Here is a 19901-nt window from a genome sequence, read left to right on the forward strand (position 1 = left end):
CGTGCCCGCCTCCCCCTCAGGGGTGGCTCCTGCCGCCCTGACAGGAGGCGCCCCGCGGGCCTGACCCGCGGCCCCGCGGGCGCCTCACGCCTTCCGAGATGCCGCGCTTCTCCATTTTTAACGTTTTCTCACCAAAAGCTGTTTTCTAGAAAGGCTCCCGCTGCGAATCGCTTCTCCTGGTCTTTTAACTCCTTCCTCGTTCTGTCCCACATCAACGCTGATGTGATTTTGCTTACGATTAGACTAATTGACCTGGAATTAATCACTTTCTTCTTGCAAACGTGCGAATGGCATTAGATTTTTGCCGCCCCCCCCCCCAGCCCTACGGAGCTGGTGTAGGCCGTTAGTATTTATTGACTGTGGATGCTAATTGCTCGGCGTCTTCCTTAGCTGATAAAACTCCCGGGTATGCACTATCAAGTCCTACAGTTAAAAAAATTAATTGTAATGGTTTGTGCTGAACATCTTCCATAGCGATGGATTCAGAAGCAGTCGTGAGGCCACCCCTGGAGAGCTGCGTCCTGTGCTGGGCTCACCACTGCGAGAGAGACTGGAGAGTCCAACGAAGGGCCACCAAGAAGGTGAAGGGACTAGAGCATCTCACGTATGAGGCAAGGCTGAGAGAGCTGGGACTGTTCATCCCGGGGAAGAGAAGGCTCGGGAGGATCTCATCGATGTCTATGAATACCTGAAGGGGGGGTGCAAAGAGGATGGAGCCAGGCTCTTCTCAGAGGTGCCTGGAGCCAGGACTGGAGGCCATGGGCACAAACTGAGACACAGGAGGTTCTCTCTGAACATCAGGAAACACTTTTTCACTGTGAGGGTGACCGAGCGCTGGCACAGGTTGCCCAGGGGGGTTGTGGAGTCTCCATGCTTGGAGGTGTTCAAAAGCCATCTGGATTTCCTGGGCAACTGGCTCTAGCTAGCCCTGAGTTTGGACAAGATGACCTCTGGAGGTTCCTTCCAACCTCAAGCACTCTGTGATGCTGTGAAGCAGGTATAAATATGTCACCTCCCATCGTAATACAAGACAATTGAGTTTGTCTTTCCTGTGACGTGACATTTTTACCATCTACACCAGGTACTGGATGTACAGCATTGTTCATACTGCATTTCTTTCTCATCTAGTCAATTATTTTTTTCCTTGTCATCAGTCCCACGGGCAAAATATTTCTTTTTTTTTATTGACAGTCGTAGCTTCACTTCCTTCATTTCTGAATTGGTGTCATCACCTTTCTCCTTTTGGAGGTGATAGTCCCTCAAGACCAACAAAAGGGCAAAGGAAGTCATGCAGAGAAAACACTTTCAATATCATGACTGTTACCTGTATTTTTAGCACATCTCTATGAAAAGCTGCTCAGGAGCTGTAAGTTGTATCTAGTAAGAGAGCTGACATTTCTTACACAATTTATAAAGATCTGCCACAGTCCTGAACAAGCTGTGGCTTGCAGGAAAGCCACTGTAATTTGGAGGATTGTGCTAATTAAGAAATATAATGCCAGTGGGAATTTAGCTCCATCCCAGATGGCCAAGGAGGAGAGGCAGCCCTAGAATGGCCGGGTGGGAAGCTACATTCCCCTCCTCAAGACAGCAGAGACATGAAAAGGGCTAAGGAGAATCTATATTCTTCTGTACGACCTAAAAATCACATTTCTTTTTTTATTTTTAGTCCAATGTGGTAACTTGACAAATCTGGAAATAAAAAATCTTCCTCCTTTTTTTTTTTTTTAGGTTTAAATTTGTCCCTTTAGGCTCATTTCGTGATCCGAGCTAAAGGATTTGATGTGGTAGAGATGAAAGCCGTGGATCTAAAGGAGATGCTGTTACAAAGCAGCCCTCTGCACCTGGGACGTGCTGAGGCTGGAGCAGGGAGCAGCGTCGGTGGGAACCCCTGTGTCCTGGTGGCACCTCGGTGAGGGAAGGCCCTGGGTGAAATACTCAAACGATGTCCAGCTGCATCTGAGATCTTCACTTTTAATTATTCCTCCTGCTTGGGGTTGTTGGCGCTTGCTTTTTAGCTGGGAGAAACTGGTTCTTCCCAGGTGCTGGCTGTGTTGGAGGGTGTGCGTGTGCATATGTAGGCAGGCGGGCTGGCAAGTACAGTGAGACCCATTTTATTTATACATAACAAACGTAATAAAGTCTTGAGAGCTCATGCCTAGGCAACTGTCAGTTTTCAAATCAGCGATTAATTTGTTTCTGTCAGAGCTCGGTGTTACAGAGAATTACCTTGAGCTGGTTGCAAAACTTGCACGTTACAAAACTATAATTAATGTTTCAGAAACTCCAGGGAAGGTTTATTATTGGCAGGGTGAGAATGAATCTCCAGACACAAACATTCCTCTAAGATAACAGTGTAGCCTTCGGCATGATCTACACACAAAAAATCAGTGTAACTTAAATCAGAGTAATTAATTGCACCGTTGTCATCTATATACATTTAAAACCATTTATACCTTTCACTCTGGCTTTTTGGTCTCCCTGACTCCCAGGGCATGCCCTCTGCATTGCCCCAGACAGATTTTTCCCCCTTTTTTGCTTCTTGACACATATGCCCATGAGCCGACGCTTCTCTTCAACGAAGATCTATATAACCACTGATCCACCACAAACACGGAAAAAACTTGCCCTTACTCCACATCCGTGCTCAAGGCAGCTTGCAGTCAGTGGTCGTGGTACTCGCTTGCAGTGACGGAGACCTGACCTTAAATTCCTGCGTCAAATCAAAAAGAGCGAAGCTGTGTATCCCAGCGAGTTTGGGAATAGGAATAAGAACCCCGATTTGGCAAAATCTTGTTAGAGAAGAACTGTTTTGTGCCCTGCCATGCTTCTGATTCCCATTTAGTGGAGTTGGAGACGTGATGAGATAGATAGACAGACTGATTTCTTGCGGGGAGGTTGTAGTCAAAGGCTGCTGGAATGGCAAGGATGCGCATTTCCCGTATCAGCTTTTGCTAACGCAATAGCAAACCCGTTTTACTACTCAACTAGAAAACTGGGAGAATAACTTCCAGACAGCCAATTTTCTTCACCCACGAGAACTGCAGGCTCCGGTGCAGTACGGACATGCTCCAAGGTCGGGGCAAGCAAGGACTCTTTGCGCAATCCTCTGTGCCGACAGCGGAGCCAGCGCAAAGCCCTGGGCTTCGTATTCCTTCGCCTGAGTAGTGCTGACGCAACCGCTTGAGGGGCTCTGCACCTGATTGCTGAACGCGAGCCGGGTTCACAGTGACCCCCTTCTTCTCAAGCTGGCTCCAGATGGGCTCAATCCCATGCTCCAGGCTATGGCAAGAGGACCTTCTCAAGATGGTTCTCCTGCTGAAGCAATGTTTCACGTGACCGCAGCCCCGGGCCTGGCCTCGGGACTGGGGTGGCTGGGGGACACAGTGGTTTCTCCATACGTTTCCCAGGGTAACAAAACTGGCTTGAGCTGTTCTTGCCATTGTGCCTCCAGCCCTATGTGATGGCAGCGGGACCGCTCTGTGAACTGGAGAGAACTGACCCAGGCTTTACAAGCCTCTTTGGAGAAGAAATTAAACTTCATTACTTCCCTCATCAGCTTACACATAGTCCCATAAGCAGTTGTGTGGGCAAAAATGAAGACTGGGGTAGCTGGCTCCCAGGTGAGAGCCAGCCAGAGGGAGAGCTGCTGGGGCAGAAAGACCAGCGGCGTCAAGCCACAGCCCACATCGCTCCTGGAAACTTTCCTGAACTTTGCTAGAAAGTTTAACCAAAGCTGGAGAAAACTGCGAGAAGAATAATTCTGCGAGGGGTCTCTGTCCTAAACTGCCCGTAGCACAATCCCAGCAATTTCAATGCAGTTGTACCTTGAAAAGCCTCACCAAGAAAACTCAAGGGATTGCTTTGCACATTCACAAAAAGAGAGAGAGTAATGTAGATGCAGGCGCAAAGTTGGTCTGTGTTGCAGGCATAGCTTAGGGGTAAGCGGGATGTTCTGGGCTTGGCGGTAGCCGTTGTGTAGTCCCACAGTTTGGCCAACGCATTGAACTGCAATAGGGTGGTCCAGTGTGGGCAGGCTCAGCCCCAGACTGGGCTTTCTGCATAAAGCCTTTTCTTCAATTAGTTTCTCCAATTAAGCTTCATAGTAAAATGTTTACATTGAACAGAGATACCCCAGAAACCCTAACAGTCTGCCCTTTTGCTCCATCCTTACCCTCTCGAGATGGATCTGTTGGGGAAGCGGAGCTTGTGTCCGTATGTTACAATAGCCTTTGGTTATAACAAACTCTAATTTTTTTCCTACAGGAGGAACGGGCAGTCAGTATGACCAGATTTGAAGGTAGTGCAGGAAAGAAGAGGTGAGTAGATGAAATTGCACTGCACGCAAATTATCTCATCTAGCTAGGAGAGTCATTTAGGAGAATGAATGACTATGTTTCCAGGTGTCAAACAAGGATTAAGTGCAATGTAGCCCCAAAACGAGGTGTAGGATTTTTGCTTTCTGTGCAAATGCATTGATAATCCTAAAGTGAATCTGACACTTCTGGCATCATCCAGTGCCTGGAGAGTTTTCGTATTTAAAATGCTAAAACTGACATCATGTACAGAAGCTAATTTCAGTGCTACAGGAAGAATAAAATAGCTCAGAAATAAGGGCTTCTGGTGCACAGCCCCAGTGACTGTGCCGTTTCTGCCCTGGCCCATAGAGCACCATACTTGAGCACCTCTCTCGTGCTTCTTGGCGTTGAAATGATCTCAGGCACTTTCCCAGGTGCTTGCAGGAGACTTGCTGATCCTCCCCGGGGCACAGTGGAAAGGTCACTGGGGACTGTGAGGCATCTCAGCAATTTAATCTGCAGTTGGGCGGCACGCTGGGCGGTTCCAGCCCGGGGCCGAGTGGCTCATGTTGAGGCTTTATCCCACAGCCTGTGCTGAGGAGCACGGCCGGGTTTTAAACTGTACCCAATCTGGGGTGGAGGCTTTTCTTCATAGCTGGGGACAAGAGGATAGCTAGCAACCAAAGGATTTTTCTTCTTGCTTTCCGAACATTGCAAGTTCCTAGGAATCCCACAGATGAGGCAAAAAATCCTCTGTGTTTGATCTCCACCCTGTCGCAGTTTCTTTTTTTTATTTTTCCTGGAAAGCATTAACAAAATCTTTTCACTCATTTGAAACTTAAAAACTCAGTGGATTTTTGTTTTCAGAAGTCTATGTTACTATTTTCTCTCTCAGCTCAGTAGTAGGAAAACGCAGCTGAACCTTTGTTGTCCCACAAGCGGGGTCTGGTACCTGGTGTGCAATAAGCCGATCTTGCACACAGCGCCGAGATATTTATTTATCTCATGTTTGCGCAAAGATGGGTGCTAGGTGGTAATTCCACAAAGCTAGCACACCACACAAAAGAACTACAGTGTATTTATATTGTTACATGATTAGCAAAAACCTGCCTAAGTTCATGCTCATTGGTTAGTTATGTTCAAATTAGCCTCGCTTGCCATGTAAATTAGCACGCATGCTCCTTGCAGGTGTGGGGGGGCAAGTCTTTCCAGTCTTGAATTGAGTCGGTGGTTGCGATCTCCCCCTGCCACCTTCACCTTTCCCCTAGTTACGACAGTTTTTTTGCTGACTTCTTGTTTCTTTGGCAATCATCTAGCCTCCGATGCCTTCTAGGGCAGGATGTTCCCCTTTTATCAGTCTTGTAGTTCTTCTTCAAGGGCATAGTCATTGTAAGGCATGCATTGTTTATACAAGGTAATCAGGCTAGTACAATGAAGACTACAGTCTAGGTATTAAACCAAACATATGGCTACACCTTTACACTGGAAAAGTCTGTGTATGAATTCTGTTCATCACAGCATTAGTCTCCAAGTATTTGTTATCACAACGTTATTTAAGCTCACATACTAAAACGGGCTGTTTGCTTTGCCAGGGTAGTCGCCATCATACCAGGAAATATTAAATTGCTGTGCAACTAGTTCAGCTCGCTTCACGCTTCTCCCAGGAAGACCCACAACTTGACCGTGCAGCCATGCTGACGCTGGGGGTAAGGCGGCCAAAGCTCAGTGCTCGACTCTGTTTTCTGAGAAGTGGGCCAGCTCTGTGTCACCCTTTCACAACACCAGAATGGCTGCACAGTCCCGCAGCGACACAGGATGCGGTTCGGCTCGTGCATTTGCATTAGGAGCTGGTTTTCACCTATGTGGTGCCCCGATGTGTCTCCCCTGAGCTCCCTGGAGGTGTGCTCCAGGGCGCTTTGCTGTCTCTCGCTCCCTGGTTAGTCCTTCCACCAAGCTCTCAGTCAAAAGAAAGATCAACGTCTTGGAAAAACTGCTAAGTTTTCAATCTGGTTTGGATTTTGCTAATGTGAATGTCTTGCCTTCATCTTTGCGTCTCACATTATTTCACATGTGAGGGCAGAGCCCCCCACATCTGCTCACTTACCCCACGTTTATGCAGCAGGGGGATAAATGCAGACAAGTTGCTGCAGCATATCTTGCTTTCTTCCTCACCCCTCTGCTTGTGCTGCCTGGCACATGCGTGCTTCTGCCTCCTGCATTGCCTCTGCCTCCTGCATTGCCTCTGTCTCTTCCATTTCCTTTGCCTCTTGCTTTACCTCTCCCTCCTGCATCTCCTTTCCCTCCTGCATCTCCTCTCCCTCCTGTATCTCCTCTGCCTCCTGCATCTCCTCTGCCTCCTGCATTGTCTCTCATTTCTGCATTGCCTTTGGCTCCTGTATTGCCTTTAGTTTCTGCATCATCTGCCCCACGTGAGGTGGCGTGGGCAGAACCATTTCAGCTTGGGGCAGCGCACACTGGTGCCACGTAGGACACAGTTCGATGCCGCTCTGTAGGCCTTACTGAGAAAAAGCTGGAGGAGAAGGCTGGTATTAAGCAGCAGTAATTACTCCCCTGGAGACGTCACAGCCTTCAGCAACATCTCTCAGTGCTGTAGCTCCCCAGAAGCAGTTTTAGATGCAAAGTCTATTTCCTAAAAGTTGATCTTTGCTTGCCAATGACTTTCTCTCCCTCCAGACCTTTGTTTTTTTATCCCTAGAGAGAGAAGGACCTTGGGAATTTATACAGCATATCTTTCCTTCCTCTCTCACCTTGTTTTGTCCTTAAATTCAAACCTGGCTTTAACTGAGACAACTGGTGGTGTGTCCCCTGTGTCCCGGAGGCTTTTGCTGCATTATAAGACTGAGCAGGCAGAACTGGTCTCCACTCTGCCTTTGCTAATAAGCTGCCTTCACACTCATATGTCCCTGGAAAAAGAGCTAGTCCTGAACACAGAGTCAGGCTGTAACTGAGGAATTGCAGCCTGTACACTGACACGGGAACTGCAGTCCTGTCAGCAGGGCATGTGACTGTCTGGCTTCCAGATCCTGTCTCCTTGGGAAGGGGCTGCAAAGCAGAGGTTTCTTAGGCTTGCACCCTGTTGGCAAATTTGGGTTACAAGTCAAGAAAATATGGGAGGGTTCTGGCGCCAAAAGGCACTAACTTTTTTGTTTTTTTGTTTAACAGTAGAAGCTATCTCATCTGATTACTTTTCCATGAAGATGACTGGGCTGTGGAGAAAGGAAAGAAATAACGCTGTGTATCAGGACACAGCATCTCATAAGAGATGCAGGATGCTGAATACTTTTTGTTCCAACCAAGCTTTGGGAGAAAGATGAGGAAAGATAGGAAACTATAAGGGGCTGTGAGAAACAGGCTTTTCAGAAAAAAAAGAAAACAATTGTAAGATTTGTTATGGAGAAAATTCTTTTCATGCCTTAGAATCACAGAATCATAGAATCATTAAGGTTGGAAAAGACCTCTAAGATCATCGAGTCCAACCGTCGACCCAACACCACCATGCCCACTAAACCATGTCCCTAAGCGCCTCATCTACACGTCTTTTAAATACCTCCAGGGATGGGGACTCAACCGCTTCCCTGGGCAACCTCTTCCAATGTTCAACCACTCTTTCAGTAAAGAAATTTTTCCTTACATCCAATCTAAACCTCCCCTGGCGCAACTTGAGGCCATTTCCTCTCGTCCTATCACTAGTTACTTGGGAGAAGAGACCAACCCCCACCTCGCTACAACCTCCTTTCAGGTAGTTGTAGAGAGCGATGAGGTCTCCCCTCAGCCTCCTTTTCTCCAGGGTAAACAAGCCCAGTTCCCTCAGCCGCTCCTCATAAGACTTGTTCTCCAGACCCCTCACCAGCCTCGTTGCCCTTCTCTGGACACGCTCCAGCACCTCAACGTCCTTCTTGTAGTGAGGGGCCCAAAACTGAACACAGTGTTCGAGGTGCGGCCTCACCAGTGCCGAGTACAGGGGCACGATCACTTCCCTACTCCTGCTGGCCACACTATTTCTGATACAGGCCAGGATGCCATTGGCCTTCTTGGCCGCCTGGGCACACTGCCGGCTCATGTTCAGCCGGCTGTCGACCAGCACCCCCAGGTCCTTTTCCGACAGCTTTCCAGCCACTCTTCCCCAAGCCTGTAGCGCTGCATGGGGTTGTTGTGGCCGAAGTGCAGGACCCGGCACTTGGCCTTGTTGAACGTCATAGAATTGGCCTGGGCCCATCGATCCAGCCTGTCCAGGTCCCTCTGCAGAGCCTTCCTACCCTTGAGCAGATCAACGCTCCCGCCCAACTTGGTGTCATCTGCAAACTGACTGAGGGTGCACTCGATCCCCTCATCCAGATCATCGATAAAGATATTGAACAAGACCGGCCCCAGTACTGAGCCCTGGGGAACACCACTCGTGACCGGCTGCCAACTGGATTGAACTCCATTCACCACAACTCTCTGGGCCCGGCCGTCCAGCCAGTTTTTGACCCAGCGCAGAGTCCACCTGTCTAAGCCGTGAGCCGCCACCTTCTCCAGGAGAATGCTGTGGGAGACAGTGTCAAAGGCCTTACTGAAGTCCAGGTAGACCACATCCACAGCCTTTCCCTCATCCACTAGGCGGGTCACCTGGTCATAGAAGATCAGGTTGGTCAAGCAGGACCTGCCTCTCATGAACCCGTGCTGGCTGGGCCTGATCCCCTGGTTGTCCTGCACATGCCTTGTGAGCGCCCTCAAGATCTTCCCCGGCACCAACGTCAGGCTGACAGGCCTGTAGTTCCCCAGTTCCTCCTTCTGGCCCTTCTTGTAGATGGGCGTCACATTGGCAAGCCTCCAGTTGTCCGGACCTCCCCGGTTAGCCAGGACCGCTGATAAATGATGGAGAGCGGCTTGGCGAGCACCTCCGCCAGCTCCCTCAGCACTCTTGGGTGGATCCCATCTGGCCCCATAGACTTGCGTGCATCCAGGTGGCGTAGCAGGTCATTGACTGCTTCCTCTTGGATTATGGGGGGTTCATCCTGCTCGCCGTCCCTGTCTTCCAGCTTGGGGGGCCGAGTACCCTGAAGATAACTGGTCTGCCTGTTAAAGACTGAGGCAAAGAAGGCATTAAGTACCTCAGCCTTTTCCTCATCCTCAGTGACAATGTTCCCCCCTGCATCCAATAAGGGATGGAGATTCTCCTTGGCTTTTTTTCATTAATATATTTGTAAAAACATTTTTTGTTGTCTTTAACGACAGCGGCCAGATTGCGTTCTAGCTGGGCTTTTGCCTTTCTCATTTCCTCTCTGCACGACCTAACGAGATCCCTGTACTCTTCTTGAGTCGCCTGCCCCTTCTTCCACAAGCGGTAAACTCTCCTTTTTTACCTGAGTCCCAGCAAGAGCTCCCCGTTCAGCCAGGCTGGTCGTCTTCCCCGCCCGTTCTTCTTAGAGCACATGGGGACAGCCTGCTCCTGCGCCTTTAAGACTTAAAAACACTAGGGACTGTGATGATAGGAAAGCACTGTACTAGCACAGTCAAAAGTCACCTGAAATGAAGTTTTCCATAGTAGGCCTCCTTTGACCCCATTAACTGTGGACATTAGAGTATTTTCATGCCCTTTTTTATCCTGTTAGACATTCATTGGGCCCTCAGTTACGCTGTGCTGTCACTCAGGACGCTAAGCGATGGGCTGTAGTTGCTCTGATGTGTCAGTGAAAGACGTTTAAGTATAGGACAAACAAATGTCTCTGGCCTTCAAGAAACAATTTTCCAAAGGTTGAACTCGTATTGATTCATACCAGCGCAGCAGAGAGATGTGCTATGCACTCTTATTGCAGCCTACCTGGAAGCAGAAGCGTTTCCTGTGAGAGAAAATAGTGGAGAGGAGCCAGGAATGAATAAGCAGCCTTATTGCACCGTGGATTGAAAAACCTCTTCCTATGAGAGGGCTGAGTAGGGCTCGTTAAAGCATTGACGAAGACAAAGAGTAAAATTATGATGGGGTAGACAGGGTAAAATTATAACCTATAGCTTTGGGGTAGGAAGGCAATGAGCAGTAACGGAATTGGCCTGTGTGGGAGGCAGCAGGTTTCTCGTCTTCTCCTGCAGCATGTCACATTGCTAGAGGCGATGTACTGGGCTGAAGGGATTTCTGGTGAACGTCTTTTCCATTCCTGTATCCCCTTCCCCCAGGCCAATGCTGCCCAAGCTGGACAGAGTCCTTTCTGACCATCCGTATGTTGCTCTCTAATGCCACTGTTACCGCCATCACCTACAAACCCCCAACTTTAAGATGTTTTTCAAAGAGAGGGTTTAGTCTTGTAGATCCCATGTTCAGGATCAGCACCTGCACATCGTGCCCGAAACATGCTTGCACTCAAAGCACGGTGTCGTGGGCCTGGAGTGGATGGTGGTCTCTTTTCAGACCTCGGCTTCTGCATTTCTTTTCAGCGGCCACCAGCCTTCCCAGGGCAGAGAGCAGGAGCGATGCATTGCTCTACAGACAGGCTTAGACCCTGACTTTGGAGCCAGGCCCCGCAGAGTCAGGGCCAGCAGAGAAGGATGCACATCACACAAGTACTTCAGGAAGAGCTGCTGCACTTCTGCCAACTGCACAGGGACCTTGTGTGTCTGACATAGCCCTTGTGATCCAGCCACTTAAATTGCCTGAAGGAAACCACTGGAGTTTGCTGATGTGCTGGGGGTTTGCGACGCGTTTCCTAATTTCCTGCTGGAGGAGTTGAGATGGGTTGACTGGGCTGATGTCAAAGGGAAGAGCATTAAATAGGCTCTTGCTTTGTCTCACTGAGTGATAAGCATTCATCACCTGAGGAACTTCAAAGCCTGATAGACACAGCATGCAGACCACTTAGAAGGATCGATCTTACGCTTTCCATAAATCTTCTCTTCTGCCCAAGATCCTTCCATTTTTCCTCCCAGCTTGATTGTACTTTTCAGTATGCTTTTTGGTGTTCTCCATTGCATCCTCAGCAGGGCTGTCCCAAATCAGTGCCAAGACTGGACCCTCCAGATGAGATCCCACCTTTCATGTGAAGCTATTAGCTTTGACATTACCATTTCACAAGCAGCAGACACTTCATTCAAGGGCTGCATGCACAAAAGAGCTGAAGACACGCGTGTATCCAAAATTCACTGAAATTTGAGCTCAGGCTGGGGCTGCTCCCTGCCCACAGTGCTGTTCCAGGCTTACGGCTGCGGATCATCTTGCTTCTTCTTGTGATTTTGGTCACCAGGGTGGGTCCACGGTGTCTCCCTGGCTGCAGGACAGGGAGGCTGTGGGAACCTGAGCCAGTGCAGCCAGCGTCATGGGGAGTCCCATCAGCAATGACGATGGTGATGGGTGACTGCAGATGGGCACCTGCGAGACCGCAGTGGGTCTCAGCGGTCTCAGGAGGGAATCCAGTGGCTCTGTTATGCCAGCAGTGCACTGGGAAAGATGATCCCAAAACTGGAAATGTTGTGTTAGTAATTAAATTTCAGATTTTCTCTAATTAACACAGGTGCCAGTGAGACTCTTTTGAAAGACATACAGAAAGTGAAAGGGTGAAAGTAACTCAGCAGCAGTCGGACTTTGGAGAACAGCATAGTGAATGAAGGTATCAATTTAGCAGTAGCAGTAGTGGTCTAAGGATGTAACTTGGCAAGGGCTGTAGAGAGAGTGCATAAACCTCATTAGACCAGCTGATACTGTTGGGGGGAAAAAAGACAAGCTCCCCTGTTGACCCTCCACTGCTTGTCCCATACCAACTTCATCTGGCACCTCTCCAGAAAAAAACATTACACAAATGGCACATATATGGGAAAACTAACTGTCCTCTGAAGTCTTTTCCCTCTTCTCCCTTCAAATGCTACCAAAGCGATCATCCAAACCAAACTTGCAGGGAGCAGCAGTTGCACAGAAGCGCGCCAAGACAGAGCACCACATGCGAATCCTGTCCTGCAGACATGGCCAAGATCGCTGCCCGTCATGGTATGATCAAACTATGCTGTGCGCATCCCACACCGTGAAACCCTCCAGCCTGGGAGGATTCAAACGGTCTCACTGAAACTAGGTGACAAAGCCAAACCTACTATATGAATTTGCATAGCCAATGTGTGTGAGAAACCCCCCATCAGCAATGAGAGCACTGTCCTAAAGCAGCTGCTCTGCGCTGTCTCTGACCTCTCAGGCGTGATCCTCCAGGGAGACCTACAAAATAACTTCAATAGAGAGAATTACAACTTTTAGCAACAGGATTTACGATTCATATCTCCACCGAACACCAGGGATGGACCACCTTTCTCTGCCCCTGCTCTTTGCTAAATGCTTTTGCATTCAACAGGCAGTGACAACCACCTTCTCTTTTTCTCTCTCTCCACTAACTGTGAAAGATGTAATCCCGGCTGTCCTAGCTAATGTGCCCCTCTGCTCTTCAGGAACCATCTCTCATTCCTCTCAAATTAATCTATTAACACAATCAAGCTGTGCTTAGAATTGTTCCCAAGGTGCCATTTCGCTCCCTCAGGTTCGTAAAAGTATTTTTTAGGAAAAGTGTGAATCCCCATGCTACTACTCCGGGCAGCCCCCAGAGTGTCTGCACACACGCCCGTCCTCTGCCACCAATGGGACGAATGACCCAGGACAATGTGAAGCTTCAGCCGGTGTGGGCAGGGAGGAGTGTCCTTGTGTTGGCCACATTTCTGTTTTTATCTCTTCCTCATCAAAAACAAGCTTCAGGAGAGCGTGAAAAGGCAGAAGACTGCAGCTAAACAGAATTTCACAGCAATTTTTATAGACTCCTAGAAGGATTTGGGGTGGAAGGACCCCCTGGATGTCCCCAGGCCAACCTCCTCCTTGAAGCAAGGCTGTTCACAGACCTAGATCAACTTGCTCAGAGCTTGCTCAGGCCACTCTTAATGCGTCCTTTCAATATATAAATGGGGCTTATAAGAGGGATGGAGAAAGACTTTTTTACTGGGGCCTGTAGTGAAAAGACAAGGGGCAGTGGTTTTAAACTGAAAGAGGGTAGGTTTAGATTGGACATAAGGAAGAAATTTTTTATGGTGAGGGTGGTGAGACATGGGAACAGGTTGTCCAGGGAAGTTGTGGATGCCCCATCCCTGGAAGTGTTCAAGGTCAGGTTGGATGGGGCTTTGAGCAACCTGATCTAGTGGAAGATGTCCCTGCCCACGGCAGGGGGGTTGGACTATATCTTTAAAAGGTCCCCTCCAACCCAAACCGTTCTACGATGCTGTGATTCTGATGCCTAGGATGTCTGTGACCCTAATGCTCATGACAGTGCCAGTTTAAAGAAATGTATTTGTCAGCCCACTTGGAGGGAGGGACGTGGGGGGTCCCCGGTGAGAACCAATTCTTTCCTGATGTTTCTGGTGTCAGAAATTATGACAGTCTATCTTGGTGCTCTGCTTTTCTCTGGAAAGCAATGAGGTTATCAGGCCATCACAAGCCCCCTGCACAACACTGGGGCTGTTTTCGGATGCAAGGGAATTGCTTAGTAAAAATTAAGTGCCTGGGCAAAAAACCAGTAACAACCAAAAATTAGAGGAAAACATGCTTTTGGAAGCACCTTCCCAGAGAACAGAGCAAGTGAAGCACCATGGTTATTTCTGTAGGTGTCTCTGGCTCATGAACTATGCTTCTTACTCAGCCCGTCACTTCTGCACGGTGCAGTGAAAGCCAGTCTAGACTGGAGGCTGCAAACAGGGACCGCGCCACGCAACTTGCTCATCACGAGAACTCCGTGCGCTCATGCGTGCACCCTGCCACAGGCTCACAGACAGATGCCTCGAAGAAAGGAAACCAGAAGACGGAGCCCCAGGGGTGCGCTGGTGCACACCAGTGCAGAGACTGCTGCGCAGATGCGCCACAGGAGCACGTTGGAGCCATGTGCGCACGCTCCCCGACGCTCATACTGCAAACTGCAGAAGGGCGCATACCCACAAGTATCAGGACATAGACACCCAATCCTTGCCAGACTTCCAGAGCTCTCCACCACACCAGCTCTCCTCCAGATCTCTAATATGACAGCACAGATACATTTCTATTCCCCAGGGAGTTTCCCCTCAAAAGCAGCCCAAGGACCCCACAAGTGAGCACCTGAGAAGATGCAGAGGCCTCAGATACCTGGAGATAAAAGCAGTCATTAAAAAGGCATAAACAAAGGGCATCATGATTGTTTTGCCACGTCTCCAGACTTGAGAGGAGGCTGAAATAACCTTTACATAATCCCATTAGCATTTCCAGTGAAAACAACGGCATTTTAGGAGGCAGAACAATGTATTTTCTTATCATCCAGAAAGGTCAAAGGTATTTATCTGATTTAATATTTTATAATTGATATTAAGCAACACAGAAGAATAAGGCAGGCAGGCAGGAGATGGCTGCAGTGACATAGCAGAAGCTGCCCTCTACTTTTCCAGTAATGTATTGTCCAGCGGGCTGGGCAGGAGCCAGGTCTAGGAGCAACAGCCTGTTTCTATCGACTCCACAGAAAAGAGGACTTTCTGTCATGCCCTGCTGTGGTAAGGACCCCAGATGCAAAGGCAGGCTCCTCCACGCTCACAACGTTGCCACTTAACACCATTTCACCGTCACATCTCTGCAGGAGCTGACACTCTAACCATTGCAATCCCAGGGGATGAAACATCCTCAGGCTGCCTGTCATCTTCTGTCCTTCCCCTGGTCGGGCAGGGTGCTGGCACAGCCCTGGCCAAACTGCCGCATCCTCCACAGTGGGAAGGGGTGAGACAAAAAGAAAGCTGAGGAGAAGAGACCGCTGTGGATTGGGGAGGCAGAGTGAGAAAAGAGGAAGGGGGCTCAAAAATAGGTCCTGATGCCCAGCAGGAACCAAGGCAGTCAGCACACACGTGGACGTGCATCGATGCTCTCCACGATGATGACTTTACATCCAGAGTAGCAGCAGGTCAGGACCAGCACCCCTTCTCCAGGTCCACGAACTGCCCCATCTCGTGGGCCCTGTGGTCAGGCAGGGACAAGCTGTTGGCTCAAGGGACTCGCGGTCCAGCGTTACAGTGGGTGCCCCACTGGTGCACAGGATCTGTGACCAATGCAACACTTGGGTAAGTATCTCATATTTTTCATCTCTGCTAGGGAATGGAAATTAGGACGTTATTCTTTGCTGAAACAATCTGGAAAGTCATAGCTGAAATCTCTCACTTGTCTCTTCCATCTGTTTATTTTTACCACTTAATAACACGTCTGTCTCGTCAACTATTCCTGACACCATGGCAAGAAAATCCAACTCAGCGAAGACAGCTTTATCAAAGAGACATTAGCTCTTCGTTACTTTGTGACACCACCTCAGTGCTTCTCATGTGTATGAAGTCTGGTCTGTAATTTCCAAGAGTGTCTTCCATCTCTTTGAGGAGGTGATATGACCAATATATTTGAAATTGTTGATTATTATGCAAAAGGTTATCCAAACTGTGAAGATAAGAAGCAACTTCAAGAACTTCAAGGAGTCTCATTTGTTTGGTGATACGCTTTTCTCTTCACTGCCACATGATGTCACGCACCTGATTTCAACTGATTAGTAACAATGGCAAAACAGTCATTGAAATAATCTTTGATAGAGGAGGGAACTCTGGGACCATATGAAGAGGCTGTGCTATCAATAATTTCTCACCATTAACGAAGTCTTAGTCTGCAGGCTTCCCCATGACACCAAACCTGCTTCTGCCTTTGCTTTCCAAAGAGGCATCCCAGCTCTCTGCAGAGGGGTAGTTTGCCTGAATGCAGATCGACAGTGTTTATCTTCTTTTTAATTTGAGTAATCTCGGGTTTGTTGTCTTCACAATGGGTGACTTCACTCACCCCTTTTATTTAAAACTATCCTCCTGGTTTCATTACTGAACGTTCCGCTTGTTGGGGAAGCCTGGAAGAACTGAATCTGAACCATCTTACATTTTCAAATGAACTGTTTTACCACCTTTCCCTTATTTTCTAGACCTCCCATAAGTTTTTGTTTTTAAAAGTTTTGGAACCAGCCGAACTGAACCAATGTCCTCATTTGCTTTTTGGACAGGGAGCAGGGATATTTCACTGAAAACACAGTCTTGCATCTCCCAGTTTGCTCACTGTTCAGAATCACTCAGAACACGTATACTCTTTTGGGCATGTATTCTGGTAGCAGAATCACAGAAGCGTTGGTTGGAAGGGACCTAGTCCAACCTCCTGTTCAAAGCAGGATGATTGCCAACGTTAGGAGAGAGGAGAGCACAGCCGTGGGTGTCTCCAAGTGCAAAGCATGATGGATAAAGGCCATCTGTGACACACCGCCTTTGATAGCACCACCTGGATTTAATGATTCAAGACCTCCTTACTAGTCCTGAGTCTGGTATCTTCAATTGCTGTCTTGTGTATGGTCCTGTTACGCCTATAGGAAGTAGACTGCTACTACCTGGTATTTCAGAAGCAATCCTCAGCTAATGACCTAATGAGTGCATTTTAGAAAAAAAGCAATTCCTCTATTAGATCAGTTCAAGAAATCACCCTATTCAATCCTGGTCTACAAGAAAGGTGCCATAACTGGTAAAGAACATGGTAACTTGCACTTTGGGAAGCTCCTTCCTTCCCTGGGAAGGAATGGCCAGCTAATGCCTTCGGGATCTTTCCTGCCTATATGAGAAGCTACTTCCAAAAATTGGGGAAAGAGGACCAAAACAGCGTTCTTGAGACTTGCAGTTTCCCTGTATGTCCTTCTGTACGTTCTACTGTACTGCACACATCCTTTCCGTAAGGGGCCATCCAGACCCAGACCAATTAGGTTGCCTGCATATCAGGAGGCTCTTCAGACCCTGCTGTCCTGGGATAAAAGAAAGAAAACGCTCAAGGCTGCAGTTTCAAATGCTCCTATGGTCGGAAAGGCCAGAAAACGGCACGAGATTGGCCCACAGCATAGAAAATTTCAGCTCCTCAGTTCGACAGCTATAAGCAACAGCAAACAGCATCTACAGTGGGAGGTGTCAAGCAAGCGTATCTAGTAGACAGCACCACTAGCTCTGCCCTGCAGTGCGAAGTAGGAAATGATCTGGCAGGTTCTGTAGTAGTTATTATGGAAAATCTCTATCAAGTGGAAAATAAAGAGAACCTACCAGTTTCTAAAGAGTAAATTCAAATTGAGTCCTGTGTGAGGGAGAAGGATTTGTTCAGAAAAGCTGGAAAGAGGGAAGTGAGCTGCTAAGTGAAACAGCTCAACATTCCTCCATATTGACTTTTTTCCCCCAGAAACAACTCTTTCAACGATGTTACGCTTTAGCCATTGCCCCAGGTGTGCTGCTGCACTGCAGACGTTGCGTGACCCCATCGAGGGCTTTTCTTAAGTTTACTCAAGGAGAGGAGACACCTCTGGGGTGCTCCTTCAGCCCCAACAGCAACCAGACCTGCACGGTAGGCAGTGTAACCCTGAGAAAGGAAATGACGAGCTGCTGCGTTGCATGGAGGAGGCATTTTCTGCCCTGTTGAGGCCACTTCACTAAAACCACACAGCATCCAGTGGTCTTATCTGCACAACGCTTACCGCTCTATAAGGTATGCTTATTACCTTCACTTTATGCTGACAGCGTACGTGCCACCCGTTTTTCTTAACCTACCCGGGTTACGGGACAGCTTGCAAATCACCTCAGTCAGCTGGGCTAATCCGGCTATAAGCATGTCACCAACCACCTGAATATCACCGTTTTTTACCAGATAAGCTGCAGAACTCAATGGCTGGCTAATACGGCTGGGATTAAAGTTTGTTGTTGCTGTCTTCACCAATATGACTATGGCGAGAGATGACCCCAGAGTTGGTGGAGGCATTTCTGTCCCTCTATTGCACACTCTAGATAGGTAAGGAAGAAAACATGCCTATGCACTACAGAGGATGGAAATGTTCATAGGTACCCATCAGTTTGACCCAGGCTTCTCTTCTGTACCAGCACCTTTGTGGAGTCCAATAGGAGACAGCTCTTGCCCAGAGCCAGCAGGGATGGCTCAGTGCCCAGTGAGGGTCTGTATGAAACAAGAAACGTCCCACGTTCTGCCCTGCCTCCGTGCTGCTTCTTGGATACATGGGAACAGCACATGGTGTCTGAAACACTCACAGTGATACGCAGCTACCCAAAGGTGCCAGAAGATCCTCTTGGCACGAGGACATGCTCTGGTGTCACCTGCCTCCATAGCTGTGTCCCTGCCTGGCCTGAGACATGAACCCATTGCTTCTGCTGCCTTCTTATCCCTAACTCGCTGGTTTACTTGCGTGAACAATTCTTCAGGTACAGAAAGACCTGCCTTACACTTATCTCTCTCTTTGGTTAAGGCTGGAGAGTGGCTGATCTGGGACAAATTTACCCTTTCCTTGCTTTGGTCACAAAAAAAGCCAACTAAGAACAAACATTAAGGAATCTGCTGCCGACAGAAGTGTACCAGGTTCGGATATATATGCCAGCGCACATATAACACACTTCTCGACTGCGTGCTGGGCCAGTGATTTTCCAGTAACTAAATAAACCAGACAGAAATGGCATTTCCCTGATTTTCACTGCCTTGTTTTCTCACTCTTTTTGGGTGCGCTTGCCTTATTTTGTCAGGAATTGCCAAACATCAGCAAATGAGCTGAGAACTGCATCCCAAACAAACTCTGTCTGTAGCAGAAGAAGACTACGTTAGGCTGTTGACCAAGGCCCTTCCCTTCAACACATCTGCATTGGCAGAGAGGAAGAAAAGGGCATCTAGCTAAAAATAAAATTATCGAACATTTAGGTGTGGCTATTTTCATCAGAGATTAATGAATGTTTTAAGCTTGGGTTCACTTTGTGCTTCTCAAAGAAAACATAGCAGACTTGGGCGAAGGGAAAACAGCTGCATTACCTACAGAAATGCTTCTAAATGCTGAGCGGCTCTTTGTAGCCTCTGGGCACAGACTGGCCCAGAAACAGTGGGAAGCAGAGGGCCACGGCTGTCGTTATGAATGTATAAGTGAAGGTATGGAGGCAGAGAAGGAATGTAAATTGGAGCTGATTTCTTGGTCAAACTGCCTGCAGTTGTGCATCTAATGAAGGAGTCCTAGCCTTAAATGGGTCTTGCAGTCCTTCTGGGAGAATCAAAGTAAGTAATGGACTGGCTTTCTTACTGAAGGTAGTATGAAGACTAGACACAGGGGAGCCCACCCGTACTGCCCAGCCACAGCATCTGTCCAGGCTATGACCCTGCAAAGAAATGCAATGGGATAGCATCACGTTTCCAGGGTTTTAAGTTTGGAGATATCACCTGCTACTTCAGAAAATGTATGAAAAGGCATGGAAATCTACTCAAAATCGATGGGGATGGAGGGATAACCTGATCTGACATAGCAAGATGGGTGGGCTACACATTGTCGGGTGAGAAAGGGAAGCGGTAAGCTTCCTGGCTGCTTGCTGCAGGGTCAGTGCCGTGGCAGAGGGCAAGCCAGAGAGATGCAGCAGCAAGAAGTGAGGTCAAGTCACACAGAGGTGGGGGAAAAGCAGCGTTGTCCAGGAGGCAACGGACGGAAGGAGCAGCAATGATGAGAGAAATTAAGTGTCGAGTGGGCAGAGGCTGTTGTCAGCCACGGACGTGCCGTG

General features: G+C 48.4%; 1 long non-coding RNA gene across 3 annotated transcripts; it reads left to right on the plus strand.

The window, feature by feature from the left end:
• The first annotated feature begins 316 nt into the window (after positions 1-316).
• LOC143165194 (uncharacterized) lies at positions 317-19037 on the plus strand. Of its 3 annotated transcripts, none has more exons than XR_012996218.1 (6): positions 317-1081; positions 1732-1912; positions 4267-4319; positions 5891-6004; positions 13949-15380; positions 15554-19037. It is a non-coding gene; the product is annotated as an uncharacterized LOC143165194 (long non-coding RNA). The 3 variants fall into 3 exon arrangements; XR_012996216.1 differs by having other exon boundaries at positions 317-997; XR_012996217.1 differs by lacking the exons at positions 13949-15380; positions 15554-19037 and adding an exon at positions 7482-7781 and having other exon boundaries at positions 317-997.
• The last annotated feature ends 864 nt before the right edge of the window (positions 19038-19901 follow it).

The sequence above is a fragment of the Aptenodytes patagonicus genome, chromosome 10 (assembly GCF_965638725.1).
Source record: "Aptenodytes patagonicus chromosome 10, bAptPat1.pri.cur, whole genome shotgun sequence".
Classification (NCBI taxonomy): Eukaryota; Metazoa; Chordata; class Aves; order Sphenisciformes; family Spheniscidae; genus Aptenodytes; species Aptenodytes patagonicus.